The sequence below is a fragment of the Loxodonta africana genome, chromosome 17, assembly GCF_030014295.1.
Source record: "Loxodonta africana isolate mLoxAfr1 chromosome 17, mLoxAfr1.hap2, whole genome shotgun sequence".
NCBI lineage: Eukaryota > Metazoa > Chordata > Mammalia > Proboscidea > Elephantidae > Loxodonta > Loxodonta africana.
This window is the reverse complement of record NC_087358.1, coordinates 26,006,065-26,019,588: the sequence shown is the minus strand read 5'-3', so window position 1 is coordinate 26,019,588 and position 13,524 is coordinate 26,006,065.

Here is a 13,524-nt window from a genome sequence, read left to right as displayed (position 1 = left end):
GTTTTTCTGCATTTATTAAGAAGGCCATATATATTTTTTTCTTCTTTTGTCTGTTGATACGGTTAATTACATTGATTAATTTTTGAATGTTGAACCAGCCTTGCATTTTTCGGGATAAACCCTGCTTAGACGTGACATAATATCATTTGTATATATTGCTAGCTTCACTTTACTACTTATTCTGGGATGATTTTAGTGCCTGTATTTTTAAGAGATAGTCATCTGTAGTTGTCTTTTCTTTTAATGCCTTTGTCAGGTTGTGGTGTCAGGATAATGCCAGACTCATAACACAAGGTGGAAAGTGTATCCTTTCCTTCCATTTTTTGCAAAAGTTTTGTAGAATAAATATCATTCCTTAAATATTTGGTAACATTTCCTAGTGAGCATTTATCCTGGGAGTTTTATTTGTTGGTAAGTTTTAGCCATAAATTCAATTTATTTAATAGATTTAGGACTAATTCTGATTATCTGTTTCTTCTTGACTGAATTATGGTAGCTTGTATTTTTCAATGATCTTATTCATTTCATTTAAGTTGTTGCAATTGTGGTCATAAGACTGTTCATAATATTTTCTTATTAGCCTCCTGGTATCTGTAGAATGTGTAGTGATGTCCTCTCTTTCATTTGTGGTATTGTTAATTTTTATTTTATTTTATTTATTTATTTTTTTTGGTCAGTCTGGCAAGAAAGCTATTGATTTTACTGCTGTTTTTAAAGGAAAAGCTTTAGGTTTCACTGATTTTATTGTTTTTTTATTTATTGGTTTTAAATTTTATCTATAGTGTTTATTATTTTCTTATTTTTCTTTACTTTGGGTTTAATTTGCTCATCATTTTCTTATCACTCGAGGGGAAATTTCGACCATCAATTCAAGATCTTCCTACTTTTCTAATATGAGAATTTTATGCTGTAAATTTTCCCTCAAGCAATTCTTTACCTGCATCCCACAAATTTTGACTAGTTTCGTTTGCTCCTAAGTCAATTCCAAATATTTTCCAATTTTCTTTGTGACCTCCTCTTTGACACATTGGTTATTTAGACACGTGTTTGTTAAATTCCTAAATACTTGGGGGTTTTCCTGAAATTGATTTTTAGATCAATTCTACTGGCTCAGAGAACATACTTTATATAATTTGTATGCTTTAAAATTTCTTGTGGTTGGTTTTTGGCCTAAAATATGGTCAATTTTGATGAAGATTTTATATGCCCTTGAAAACAATGTATATTTTGCTATTGGGTGGAGTGACCTGTTTGCCAATTAATTCAATTTGTTGTCCACTTATTTTATTACTGAGAGAAGAGTAGTGAAGTCTAAAACTATAATTGTATTTTCTTTACTGTAATTGTTTGCTTCATGTAACCTGAAGCTCTCTTCTTAAATGTATATACATTTAGCATTGTTTTGTTTTTCATGTTGAATTGGGCCCTTTATCATTACGGTTTAGGGTTTTGTCATCTAGTTTCTCTATGTCTTTTTATGTGGAGTTTGAAAAAAATCTGCCATAACATTTCCAGAATTCTCAGGAAAGGTTTTTACATGAATAGAACGACCAAGATTACTGCAAGCCCGTAGACTGCTTTTACGTGAACTAGAAAAAAGATGTTACCACTCATTGGGCACAAATCTATCTACACATATCTTGGAAAGTCAATAATTTATTTGTGTGAATTAAAAAAAAGATGCATCTTCCTCTGGGTAGATGCAGCACCTTACCAGGCACATAACTTGGTGTGAAGCATCAGGCTAGAACTTTGCCCCTGCTCACAGTTTGTCTAGGTGCTATTGTGCGTTAAAGCAACTACATACCCATGTGCAGTGGACCTGGCAATTACTTCCAATCAAGATTTGAAAATGGTTTATGCTTCAATGTTATGGTCTCTGCAGCAGACTCACAATGATGATACATAAAGTATGAAAAGGAAAACAAAAAAGCTTTAGGTGAGACCAAGCATAACATAAACATCCCTGTGGCCAGAAACGAAATAGAAATACACGAATTCATGGGTGTGCTATACTGCCAGCATACTGTGGTCATCAGGAATTTACTCCTGCAGGGTCATATGAAGTAAGTGTTCCATGTGAGATGGTGGACTTGAGCCAGGTTCGCTGCAGGAACATGAGGGTTTAGTTGGCATGTCTCCCAACTCCCACCGGTGAAAGAAATTCTTCCAGTTGCCTTCTGGCTCTGTGGATTTTTAGAGAATTGTGAGCCAGGGACATGAGAGGAAATAAGTCAGGATCACCAACAAGATCTGAAACTTATTTGACCTTAGCTCAGTAATTTGATATCTGCAATACCTATAATGTCACTGCATGACAGAAAAGACCAGACTTCCATTTTAAGAACTAATCCTGGACTGGGAGGACTAAGGATAAATTTTTGCTGCCTTGCAGGAGTCTACTCCCAGTTATTTCTCCCTGCTTCCTTATCTAGGGTACCTCAGGCCCATTAAAAAAAAATAGCTTCAGCTTATTTATTATTTTTATCCTTTTAATGTCGAAGGGATCAGTAGTGATGACCTGCTCTTATTTCTGATGCTAGTAATTTGTGTCTTCTCTCTTTTTTTCCTGGCTTAGCCTTACTGGAGGCTTATCAATTTTATTAATATTTTCAAAGAAACAGCTTTTGGTTTCATTGATTTTTCTGTTCTCAATTTTGTTAATTTTTGGTCTGATTTTTATGATCTCTTTTCTTCTACTTGGGATTTAATTTGCTTTTTCTGCTTTTAGATTCCTAAGGTTGTTGATTTAATATCTTTCTTCTTTTCTAATATATGTACTCAATGCCATAAATTTCCCCCTAAGTACTGCTTTCACGGCATCCCACAGATTTTGATAAATGTATTTTCATTTTCATTTAGTCCAAAATATTTTTAATTTATCATGAGACTTCTCCTTTGACCTGTGTGTTAACTTTAAATGTGCTGTTTAGTTTCCAAATATTTGCCAACCATCTTTCTGTTATTGATTTCTGGTTTAATTTCATTATAGTCTGAGAGCACACTTTGTATGATTTTGATTCTTTTAAATGTGTTAAGGTGTGTTTTTTGGCCTCAAATTTTGTCTATGTTGGTGAATGTTCCATCAGAACTCAGGAAGAATGTGTATTCTGTTCTTGTTGGATGAAGTATTCTGCAAATATCAATTAGGTTAATTTGATTGATGGTGCTATTGGGATCAGCCGTATCCTTACTAATGTTCTGCCTGCTGGATCTGTCAATTACTTACAGAGGGGTGTTGAAGTCTCCAACAATAACAGGGGATTTGTCTATTTCTCCTTGTACTTTATCAGTCTGGGTCTCATGAATTTTGATTCTCTGTTGTTAGACACGCACGCAGTAAAGATTGTTATGTTTTCTTGGAGAACTGATCCATTTATCATTATGTAGTGTCCCTTTTTATCCCTGGTAATTTTCCTTGCTTTGAAGTCTGTTTTGTCTGAAATTATTAAACTACTCTAACTTTCTTTTGTTTAGTGTTAGCAGGGTAGATTTTTCTCTGTCATTACTTTTAATGTATCTTTGTCTTTATATTTAAGTATATTTCTTGTAGACAGCCTATAGTTGAGTCTTGTTTTTTTAATCCATTTTGACAGTCTGTCTTTAAGTTGATGTATTTAGATCATACATATTTAAAGTTATTATCGATATAGTTACATTAATATCTACAATGTTTATAACTGTTTTCTATTCATTGATCTTGTTCTTAGTTTTGTTTTCTACTCATTTTCTGCCTTCTCTGGTTTTAGTGAGCATTTTATATGATTCCATTTTTTACCATATCAGTATATTAAATGCATTTCTTTTTTAAATTTAATCTGGTTGCCCTAGAGTTTTCAATACTCACATTTGCATTTGCAACTAATCTAAGTCCACTTTCAAGTAACACTGTAGTGTTTTACAAGTACTCTGGGTACCGTATAATAACAGAGTGTTATAATTACTTCTCCATCCCTTAATAAACTGCTGTCATTCATTTCACTTATCCATAAACTATAATCACCTGACATGTTGTTGCTGTTATTAGTTCAAACAAAATGCTGTTAGATCAAGTAGAAATAAAGAAAATTAAAAATTTTTATTTTATATTCGTTTATTCCTTCTCTCATGTTCTTCATGTATGTAGCTCTGCATTACTGGCGTATCTCATTTTCCTTTGATCTGAAGAAAAAGAAAATTTAACATTTCTTTTAAGGCAGGTGCTGTTATTTTTTTGCTGTTAGTTGTCATTGAGTCAACTCAGACTTGTGGCCATCTTATGTATAAGAGAATAAAAAGTTGCCCAGTCCTGAGCCATCTTCATGATTTTTTATATGTTTGAGCATATTGTTTTGACTATTGTGTCAATTTATCTCACTGACGGTCTCCCTCATTTTTGCTGACCCTCTATGCTACCAAACATGATGTCCTTTTCTAGCTACTGGTCTTTCCTGGTGACATATCCGAAATAAGCTAGACAAAGTCTTACCATCTCACTTCTAAAGAGCATTTCCAGTTTTTTTTTTTTTTTCTCAGACTGATTTGTTTGTTCTTCAGGCAGTCTATGGTATATTCAATATTCTTCACCAACATCACAATTCAGGTCAGGTTTACTGATGACAAATTCCCTCAATTTTTGTTTTTCTGAGAAAGTTTTTATTTCTGCTTCACTTTTGAAGCCTACTTTTCCTGGATGCAGAATGGTAGGCTTATTTATTTATTTAGTTCAACACTTCATACATTTCACTCCAGCTCTCTTCTTACTTGCACGACCTCTGAAGGAGAATGATCAAATTCTTATCCTTCTTTCTCTATAGGTAAGGTGTTTTTTTCTGTGGCTTCGTTCAAGATTTTTCACTGTCTTTGGTTTTTTGTGGTTTGAACGTGATATGCCAGGTGTAGATTTTTTGTTGTTGTTGTTATTTCTTCTGCCTGGTGTTCTTTGAATTTCCTGGATCTGTTATTATGACTTCAAATGTTTCTTCTCTTTATTACTGTCTTTCTTCTGGTAATCCCATTACATGCCCTACAGCTCTTGGATTTTCTGTCCTTTTTTTTTCATTTTACTTTTGTGTTTTGGAATTTTCTTTTGACATATCTTCAAGCTCACTGTTTCTTTCTTTGGGAGTGTGCTGGTTACTGTTGAGCCCTTCAAAGATATTCTTTATTTCTATTACAGTTTTTTTTTTTAATTTTTGATTCTTTCCATCTCTCTTTTTAAAATACCTACCTGTTCTTTTGTATTTTTTCCTTTTTCAATTAGAGGCCTTAGCATATTAGTCATAGTTATTTTAAATTCCCAGCTTCATAGTTCCAACATGCCTGCCATAACTAAGTCTGGTTACTGTTTGGCATATACGTATCTTTTTCTTTGCCTTTAAGCATGCCTTGTAATATTTTGTTTAAAACTGGACATGATGTATCAGGTAAAATGTAACATGGTAGATAGACCTTAATGTGAGATGTAATGTTTATCTGCCTAGGAGTTAGGCTATGTTTAGTGTTTGTTTAGCTGTGTTGTCAGATGCTAGCATTTTTTCTAATGTCTTTCTTTTTGTGTCTCCTTTATCTTTTGGTTTCTCTAGAGACTCTTCCTTAAGTAGGGCCTGATGCTTGTGCCTGTTTTAGCTGTTATTCCTAGTTATTTTACAGGAGCCTTGTGTCTGTGGGCTTTGACTGTCACATGTTCTTCTAAGCTACTCCCCCTGCCATTCTCCCCTTAAATGAGATAGGAAGACTAGAGAGAGGGAGTTGACTTTGCGTATGTATTTCCCTTTGCCCAGGTCAGCTGTTGACTTTGAGTATGTATTTCCCTTTGCCCAGGTCAGCTGTTGACTTTGAGTATGTATTTCCCTTTGCCCAGGTCAGCTAGGCTTCAATAAAACCCATGTAGGTTTGGCTCTGGTAAAATGATTTCCGTCGAGGTCAGGCTTGTTAAGAAGAACAGAGATCTCAGGAGTATTTCAAAATAGTCACTCTTCTGCTCCCTCTACCAGAAGCATAAGGGAATTTTTTTTTTCCAGTCTCCACAGTGAGAACCTGGTGGGATCCTGGAATTAAAACTCATGAAAATGTGACATGGCCCCTATGGCTGTCCTACTCTGAAGTTTTTTCTTTTCAAGCTAGTCCATATTGAGCCTCCAGAAATTCGTCAATTACTGATTATTTGCTCCTACCAGTACTGTTTCAGGCTACTTGGTATCAGCTCCTGCACTTCTGTTCTAGGTAAGCTGTGATTCTGTGTATCAGCCTGTCTCCAGTTCTCTGGGCAAAAGTTTACCGTGTGGCCTTAATTCTGTGATATACCTAAGAAGAGGTGTTAATTTTTAGTTCTTGATGCGAGGATGAGAATGATGACTTCCAAATTTTTTACAGGTGGAACCAGAAACTGGAAGTCTTTTTTTTTATTCTCCCACACTGTGTCAAAAACTAGGTTATATTGGCATTTATATGACCTAACGTTGAATTCTAGCCTCAAATAGATACACATGAACAAAGTCTTCAGAAACAGAACAAAAAACCCACTGCCATCGAGTCCATTCAAACTCATAGCCACCCTATAGAACAGAGTAGAACTGCCCCATAGACTTTCCAAGGAGTGCCTGGTGGATTCAAACTGCTAAGCTCTTGGTTAGCAGCCATAACACTTAACCACTACACCAGCAGGGTTTCCGAAACAGGGACGATATCGTAAAAAAGCAGGTGGTGAGCATTGAATCCATTAAAAAACAGAATCAAAACTAAGTACTGATTAGAGTTATGGTTAAAAAAGGGAAAAATAGCTTTCTGAAACCTAGATAATGTAAAAATAACAATAAAATAAATTTCATGAAGTAGAGGAAAAGTAAGTTTTTATTTCTTGAGATTTTATAACAGCAAGTCAATCAATAATGTATAAATTAAGATGTGCAGTTTAAAACAACTCTAACTTCACAAATACATGTTTTTTTTTTTTCCCCCTTAACCACAGAAGAATATTTAAGATGATATCTCATGCTGAAGGAACATTCACTTAAAGTTTGAAAAGACTTTCATTTTTAATTTCATACCTTTTTATTAATTTAAAATAAAATATAAATCTTAATATAATGGCATGCATAATATAATCCAGACTTAAAAAAAAACTCCATCCATCCATCCATTTATGCATCCTTTTAATTGTACTTCATTCCACTTATACGTAGTATCATGAAGGGATGCCTAGAATGGTATTCATTTTAAATAATCCTAATAATTTCTAAGTGGTAGAATTTGTGGTGGTATTTTATTGTATGTTTTGTACTTTTCTGTATTGAGTGAATTCTATCATTTTTTCAAAACCTTAAACTCTTAAATCTGAAAAAAAGAGACAAGTTTCTGAACCAAAAGTACTTTACTTAAGTAATATAAAATCAAAAGTTTGTATTTTGCTTGATTTCCCATCCCAATTATCTTCTCTTCCACATGTTTAACATATCAACAAGAAAGTTTGTAAGGAAGTAGTAGAAACTGTCGGAGAGAATTCAGATATAGGTTTCCAATTGCTTGGAAGAAGACATGGAAATAATCTGAGAAGAGATGGAGGGTGGAAGCACATATTTGTTTGAAACCACACAGTAACTCAACCCTTGAAAGCAATTATTCTCTAAGGTTTCGCGTTCTTTTCACTTCACACCTAATTTCTCACTAAATACATCCATATTTTGAATCATTGGATTTGGGAAATCAAATTATTACTAGTCTGGTGATTAAATTTCCTAATCCATCTGCTATCATATTGTTTTATTGTTTGAGCCTACCTTTATGATAACAGAGCTAGTAAATCACTTTCATTAAATTCAGGCAGTGATTTACCTTTTAGGAAAAAAATAAATGCTTAAGCTGATTTTTTTCTTTTTTGCTTTAAAAGAAAAATATATATAAGTATGGTATAAATAAGTTGAATTTGAATTCGATTTGCAGAAATGATGGTGTATAATATGTCTTCAAGTAGCAGTACTTTTTCTTAGAAGATCATTTGGTTAAGGTTGAAACCAGAGAGATATCTGGCTTAATGAATAACCAAACATTGCTGAGGTTGTAATGTTTATTTAATTAATGTGAATCAGTCTACTCACAGACTACAGAATGCATTTAGAGCTTTAAGGTCGCTCGTCCAAGTTTTTTTTTTTTTTTTAATTGGCTCTCTATGTTATTTTAGAATAGACTGTTTATTCCTGAAGACACAGAATGAGAATTGTGATTATTATCTAAAATTAAAGTTTGATTTCTAAGTCTTTCGTATGTTCTACTAAAAGAGTCCACGTGACTGAAATAAACAGGAAACAGCAAATTTCTGTTAGCAGCTTATTGTCATTTACTTGCTATACCATTTTAAAAATAAGATTAAAAAAACCCAGCTTGTTGTTCAACAAGACTCTCCACTGTCTTATTACTATGGACTATAATAAAGTTCGAAGGATTTTAAAATTATTACTCACCCACTTGTTAAATATTACTTGAATACCTCCTATTTACACAGCTTACCATGTGTATGCCACCGACGTGTGATCTCTTCCCTCAAAGTGTTTGTCATAGTGTAACATTCACCCACACGGTCATGCAAACATGCTTATTACAAGCTTCCATAATATTCTACATTTTCTTTCATAGCTCTTACTCACTTTTTGGTCTCTTATTACCTTAAATAGTTTGTTAAATGCCCACCTTTATTGCTGGACTCTAAACTTCATGGGGTCAGGAACAGGGTTCCTTTTGTTGGTGTCTCTATCCCTAGTGACTAACAAGTGATTAGCACAGCACTGACACTCATTATATGTTTTCGAGTAATTTATACAGATTGTGAGGATTGTTACAGAAGAATTAACACTCTAAAGGAAAGTTATTATGAAGACATAAGTTAAAGACGTGGAATCTACGCTAGTTTGGAAAAGCAGGTCAGGTTTAGATGCATTGAAATCGGCAGAGGTAGGCCAAGTTCCATAGCATGTTCCATGTTCTGAGGCAGTTGCAGAAAAATGGATTTTTATGAAATGGTAAGTTACTCAGGTCCACTAGAACACAAGGTAGATGTCAGGAAGTTGGGGGGAGCAATAGACACTGGAAAGTGTACCCCAGTCAGATTATTAGGATCCCCTATGGAGGACTAAGGAACTGTAATTTTTTTATTTAATAAAATGATGAAATACCGAGAATTTTTGAGTAAGATTGTATAATTTTGGTTAAATGACTGAAACAAATGATATTTGGGTTGTATGTCTTTCTTCTCATTGGAGAATATTTTAAAAGGTAGGAACTACATTTTTATCTCTCTAAGCACAGTTAGGTGGTCTGCATACATTTTTGATTAGATGTTCATTTGAATACGAGTGAAGCAGTGTTCTGAAAAGTGTGAATTGATTTATGCTTTGGACTACAGATAGAGAAGAGGTAGATAACTAGGTAGGTAGGTAAGAAGACATAAAAGTTTAAAGCTAGGTGGATATATAAATCAAAACAAATATACACACATAGAAACACAAACACATACACCACAATTATGCACACCAAACCACATACACACATAAAGTCATACATACTTACACGATCATACTGATGGACCCACGCAAATACACATATGCACATGCAAACACACACACATATACCACATATACTTAAATACAACAAATACATCCATACACATCCATGAACACACATATACACACAAACACAAATACATACACATACATCCATACACGTGTACACATGTACACACAAACATCAAACACATTTATTTGTGGCAGATAATAAATAAGAGAAATATATTAGAATATGCTATGGGAAGTACAGAGAAAGCTCACAGAATTTTCAAGGAAGATGGTATCAGAAGTAGCAGACAACTAACAGATGGAAGATGATTTGAAAGAGCAAATTAAGGAATAAAGAGTTTAGTCTCCATGAAGAAGGGGGTTTATCCTAAGTAGATTATCTCATTGTAGGCAGATTTTCCAAATCCATACTGTTCATTGCCAAATGCTTACTTACACAACATGCATTATCTACACAAGAATCTGACTCTGAGATTGGGGGCTTATAATAGTTACCAAATTTAACAAGGATTTTAAAAAGGTTTTCTTTACAGGATTTCAATGCTTGTTTTTAAAGAAAATGGAAAAATCTAGCAAAATAGAAAGAAAATGAATTTCATTACCACAAACCCAAAATGAAATACTGCTTACATTTTATTTTATTTCATTCTAATCTTTCAAACTGCAAGGCAGGTGTTTCACCCCCAACTTGGAACAACGTTCTCTGAGGTGGGTGGCTTAAATGGTTTTGTCCACTATGGGTCTCAGAGTTTGTAATTTGTGACAGTTCAAGGGATTCGTATGGTCTACTTAGCCATCTGTGACAATACCCTGAATGTTTCTTTATCATTACACTTCATGAATACAGTAAAAAAGCTTAACTGGGAGTAACAACAGCAACTTTAAAATGTATTGTTAATTTAAACAGCTGTGTCCAACCATTTCTATAGTGACACATGAAATATTTACACATTTGTGTGACTTCTCACTAATAGGGTCGAAAAATTCTTTCTCCTGTTTAGGTGGACTTTGTTTGGATAGAAGTGGGGGCAGAGCAGTAAGACCCTGGAGAGAACACCTGACTCAGATTATTAGGTTCTGATATGCAGGACTAAGGGATTTTAAGAGACGCTTCTTGACTGGTTATTATTTTGTATTCTTTTTCTCTTTATCTAAACCACTGTTTTTCTTTTTTTCCAAGTAAGATGTCTATTTATTGATTAGCTTGCATTTTTTAAGTGTATTTATTACCTTGTTAATAGTTTGTGTTTGAATTAGCAGTGCCTGTTGGAGGCTTTCCTTCCCTACAGTGCTGGCTGCTAATTTGTTTAAAATAGAGAAATGATTTCTCTCTCTCTTTGTAATGGCAGCACATGTCTCTCTCAATCTCTCTGGTGACCTTGTATACTGCCTGATGTCTATTCCTTGTCAGATGTATCAATTTCCCTGAGACATCCTCTTTGACCCATGGATTATTTAGAAATATCTCGTTGGTTGATGTTGTTGAATTTTTATATACCCTTGCTTATTTTATGCCTAGCCATTTATCAGTTGTTATAAAAGGGGTGTTGAAGTTGCCAACTTAACTGTGGATTTGTCTATGTCTTCTTTCAGTTCTATCAGTTTTTGTTTCACAAATGCAGGTAGTTCTCAACTTACGACAGGGTTCCAGTTCTGAGGTAAGTTGAATACTTTTTTTTTAGTTTTAATTATTACTGCCTTTTATTATCAGTATCTTTATAAATCCAATCTTTGAACATCTGTGAGTGGACATCTGAAAATTATAACAACAGCAGATAACACACTGCAACAGTGTATATAGTACATATTACTAATGATAAAATGTACAAAAAAAAAAGTTATAAGTGTGTTCATTGTAACTTGTCTATGTTGTAAATCAGGGACTACCTGTATTTCGGTCCTGTTGTTGGTTGCATGCACATTTAGGTTTGTTATATACTCTTGAAAGATTGATAATTTATTATTAGATAATGTCCCTCTTGGTGGTGTTGTTAGTTGCCTGTGGTGCAATGAATCATTTTGTATGGTTTTTCTAGCTACGGTCTTGTAACTACCACAAAACGAGTGGCTGGGCCACTATCTTGCAAGGGATTGGTTGATTTACTATGCAAATAGTGGCTTAAAAATCTACCCAATAGGATTGATCCCCCTGCCCTCCAGCTAGGGGTTTGGTCAGTTTTTCTCTCCTGATAGGATTATATGAGAGCCAATTCCACAGAAGTTCTGAATTATGTTATGAAACTCTGAATTTCATTTAATTTTCTGCTTTAGCTGACTTCTTTTGACACTGCTCTGGCAAGAGATAATGGGGGAGGGAGTACTGGAGCTGCAACTTTTTTGTCATATGAGGGAAGAAATCTAGGTTTCCTATGTCAGAGAGCTGAGGTGAGCTGAGAAAGCTGCTGCTAGGTGTCTGAAGTAGACTATTAAGACAACAAGCCAAAATGAAAACAACGGTCAAACCTTCAATCACTAACTGTGATAGCGCAAGCAAGAAAAGTGGCAGAGAAGGCACCTGGCTTTCCCTGGCTCCGTATTTCCCCAGAAATAGCACCTGGGTGAAAGTCAGGTAAATCTGCTTAGGTGTTGGGTTTGCCTCATTGCTGAAGGAATGCCTAACAAAAGGCTCTTGAAGGTTTAAGGACCTCTGTGCTGGAAGTCCCTCCCAGTAGGTAGAGCTGTTGAGTGGAGCTGAAAAGTCTGTGGGGGGTGGGAGGAAGCACAGAGGAGGCGAAAGCCACCACAGTCGAGGACAAGATAGCTCCAACAACATATCCCATGTCCCTTCTTTCTGGTGTTTCAACTGTCCCCACCTCAGACAGGGGAAAATTGACATCTAAGGAGACATTTTGTAACTGTGGGGCCAGTCAAGTTGTAGCAATGCATTGGGTCCAGAGTAATAAGATTGGGGAACCTAAAGTACCCAGAAGATCTGTATTTAGAGAAATGTTCATTTGTAGTATTCGGTGGCACAGCAAACAGATGTCTATCTGTGGGATTAGGCAGTAGGTCACGTATCCACCAGTCTGTAAAATTTGTGGGAGTGGCAACTGCCTGGGACAGGCATGAATGAATTCGGTAAGGAAAGAGACACAAAGGCTACTCTGTTGGAGAGAGACAAGAGAGTTTAGATTCCCACAGCCTTTGTCCCTGGTATCTGGGTTCTCAGGTTGAAGGTGCTCATGTCTAATCAGTCAGTAGACTTTTCTCCATTGACTGCAATGTAGGTAGTTTGTCCTGGGCCATAAGCAAGAGTGTCACCTTTCATCCATCGCCTAAAACGGTGAATCTAAATTTTCTGGTTTTGATTCTCTTGTGGCTCAACAACAGTTTTTATTCTGTATACTGATATCAATCCTATGTAGTTACAGGTGGCAAAGTGACAGGGCCGTCTTAAGGAAAATGTTGAGCTAGAAACCCTGAAGTTCTTGTAGGCAAAAACCTTTGCCCTGTACCCCAGGGGTAAATGAAGAAAATTACTCGCTCCTACCCCTCGTTGTTTAATAACTATTTTAATCTCTCATCTATTTGGGTATTCAGCAAAATGTTGAAGAGGATGGAAGTCCTTTGCAGGATCCCCCATGGAGACTGAGTTGTCAATAACTGCAAAAGAAGGTTGTAAAATTGGTCAATTATATGAGGCAAATGGGAAGTGCTCTTGCAGGGAATAGCTGCATTAAGACCCCAGACTGCTCACCTAAGATATCTAGTCCAGGCTAGGGTTATCTTGCCCCTCCTGTCAGTCACTTAAGCCTTTCCCGTAATTGTCCATTAAAGTATTCAAGCATCCCAGTGGCTTGGGGGTGATATGGAGCGTGAGGAGTTCATCATGTACACCTACATTGGACCCACCGATCTGCAGCTCGGGCTGCAAATCGAGGGCCATTGTCAGATGCAATGTGCTTAGGCAACTTGAACAGGAAACAAATATGCTATCGTAAGGCCTGGGTAGTGTGGTCTGCGTCAGTGAAACACATGA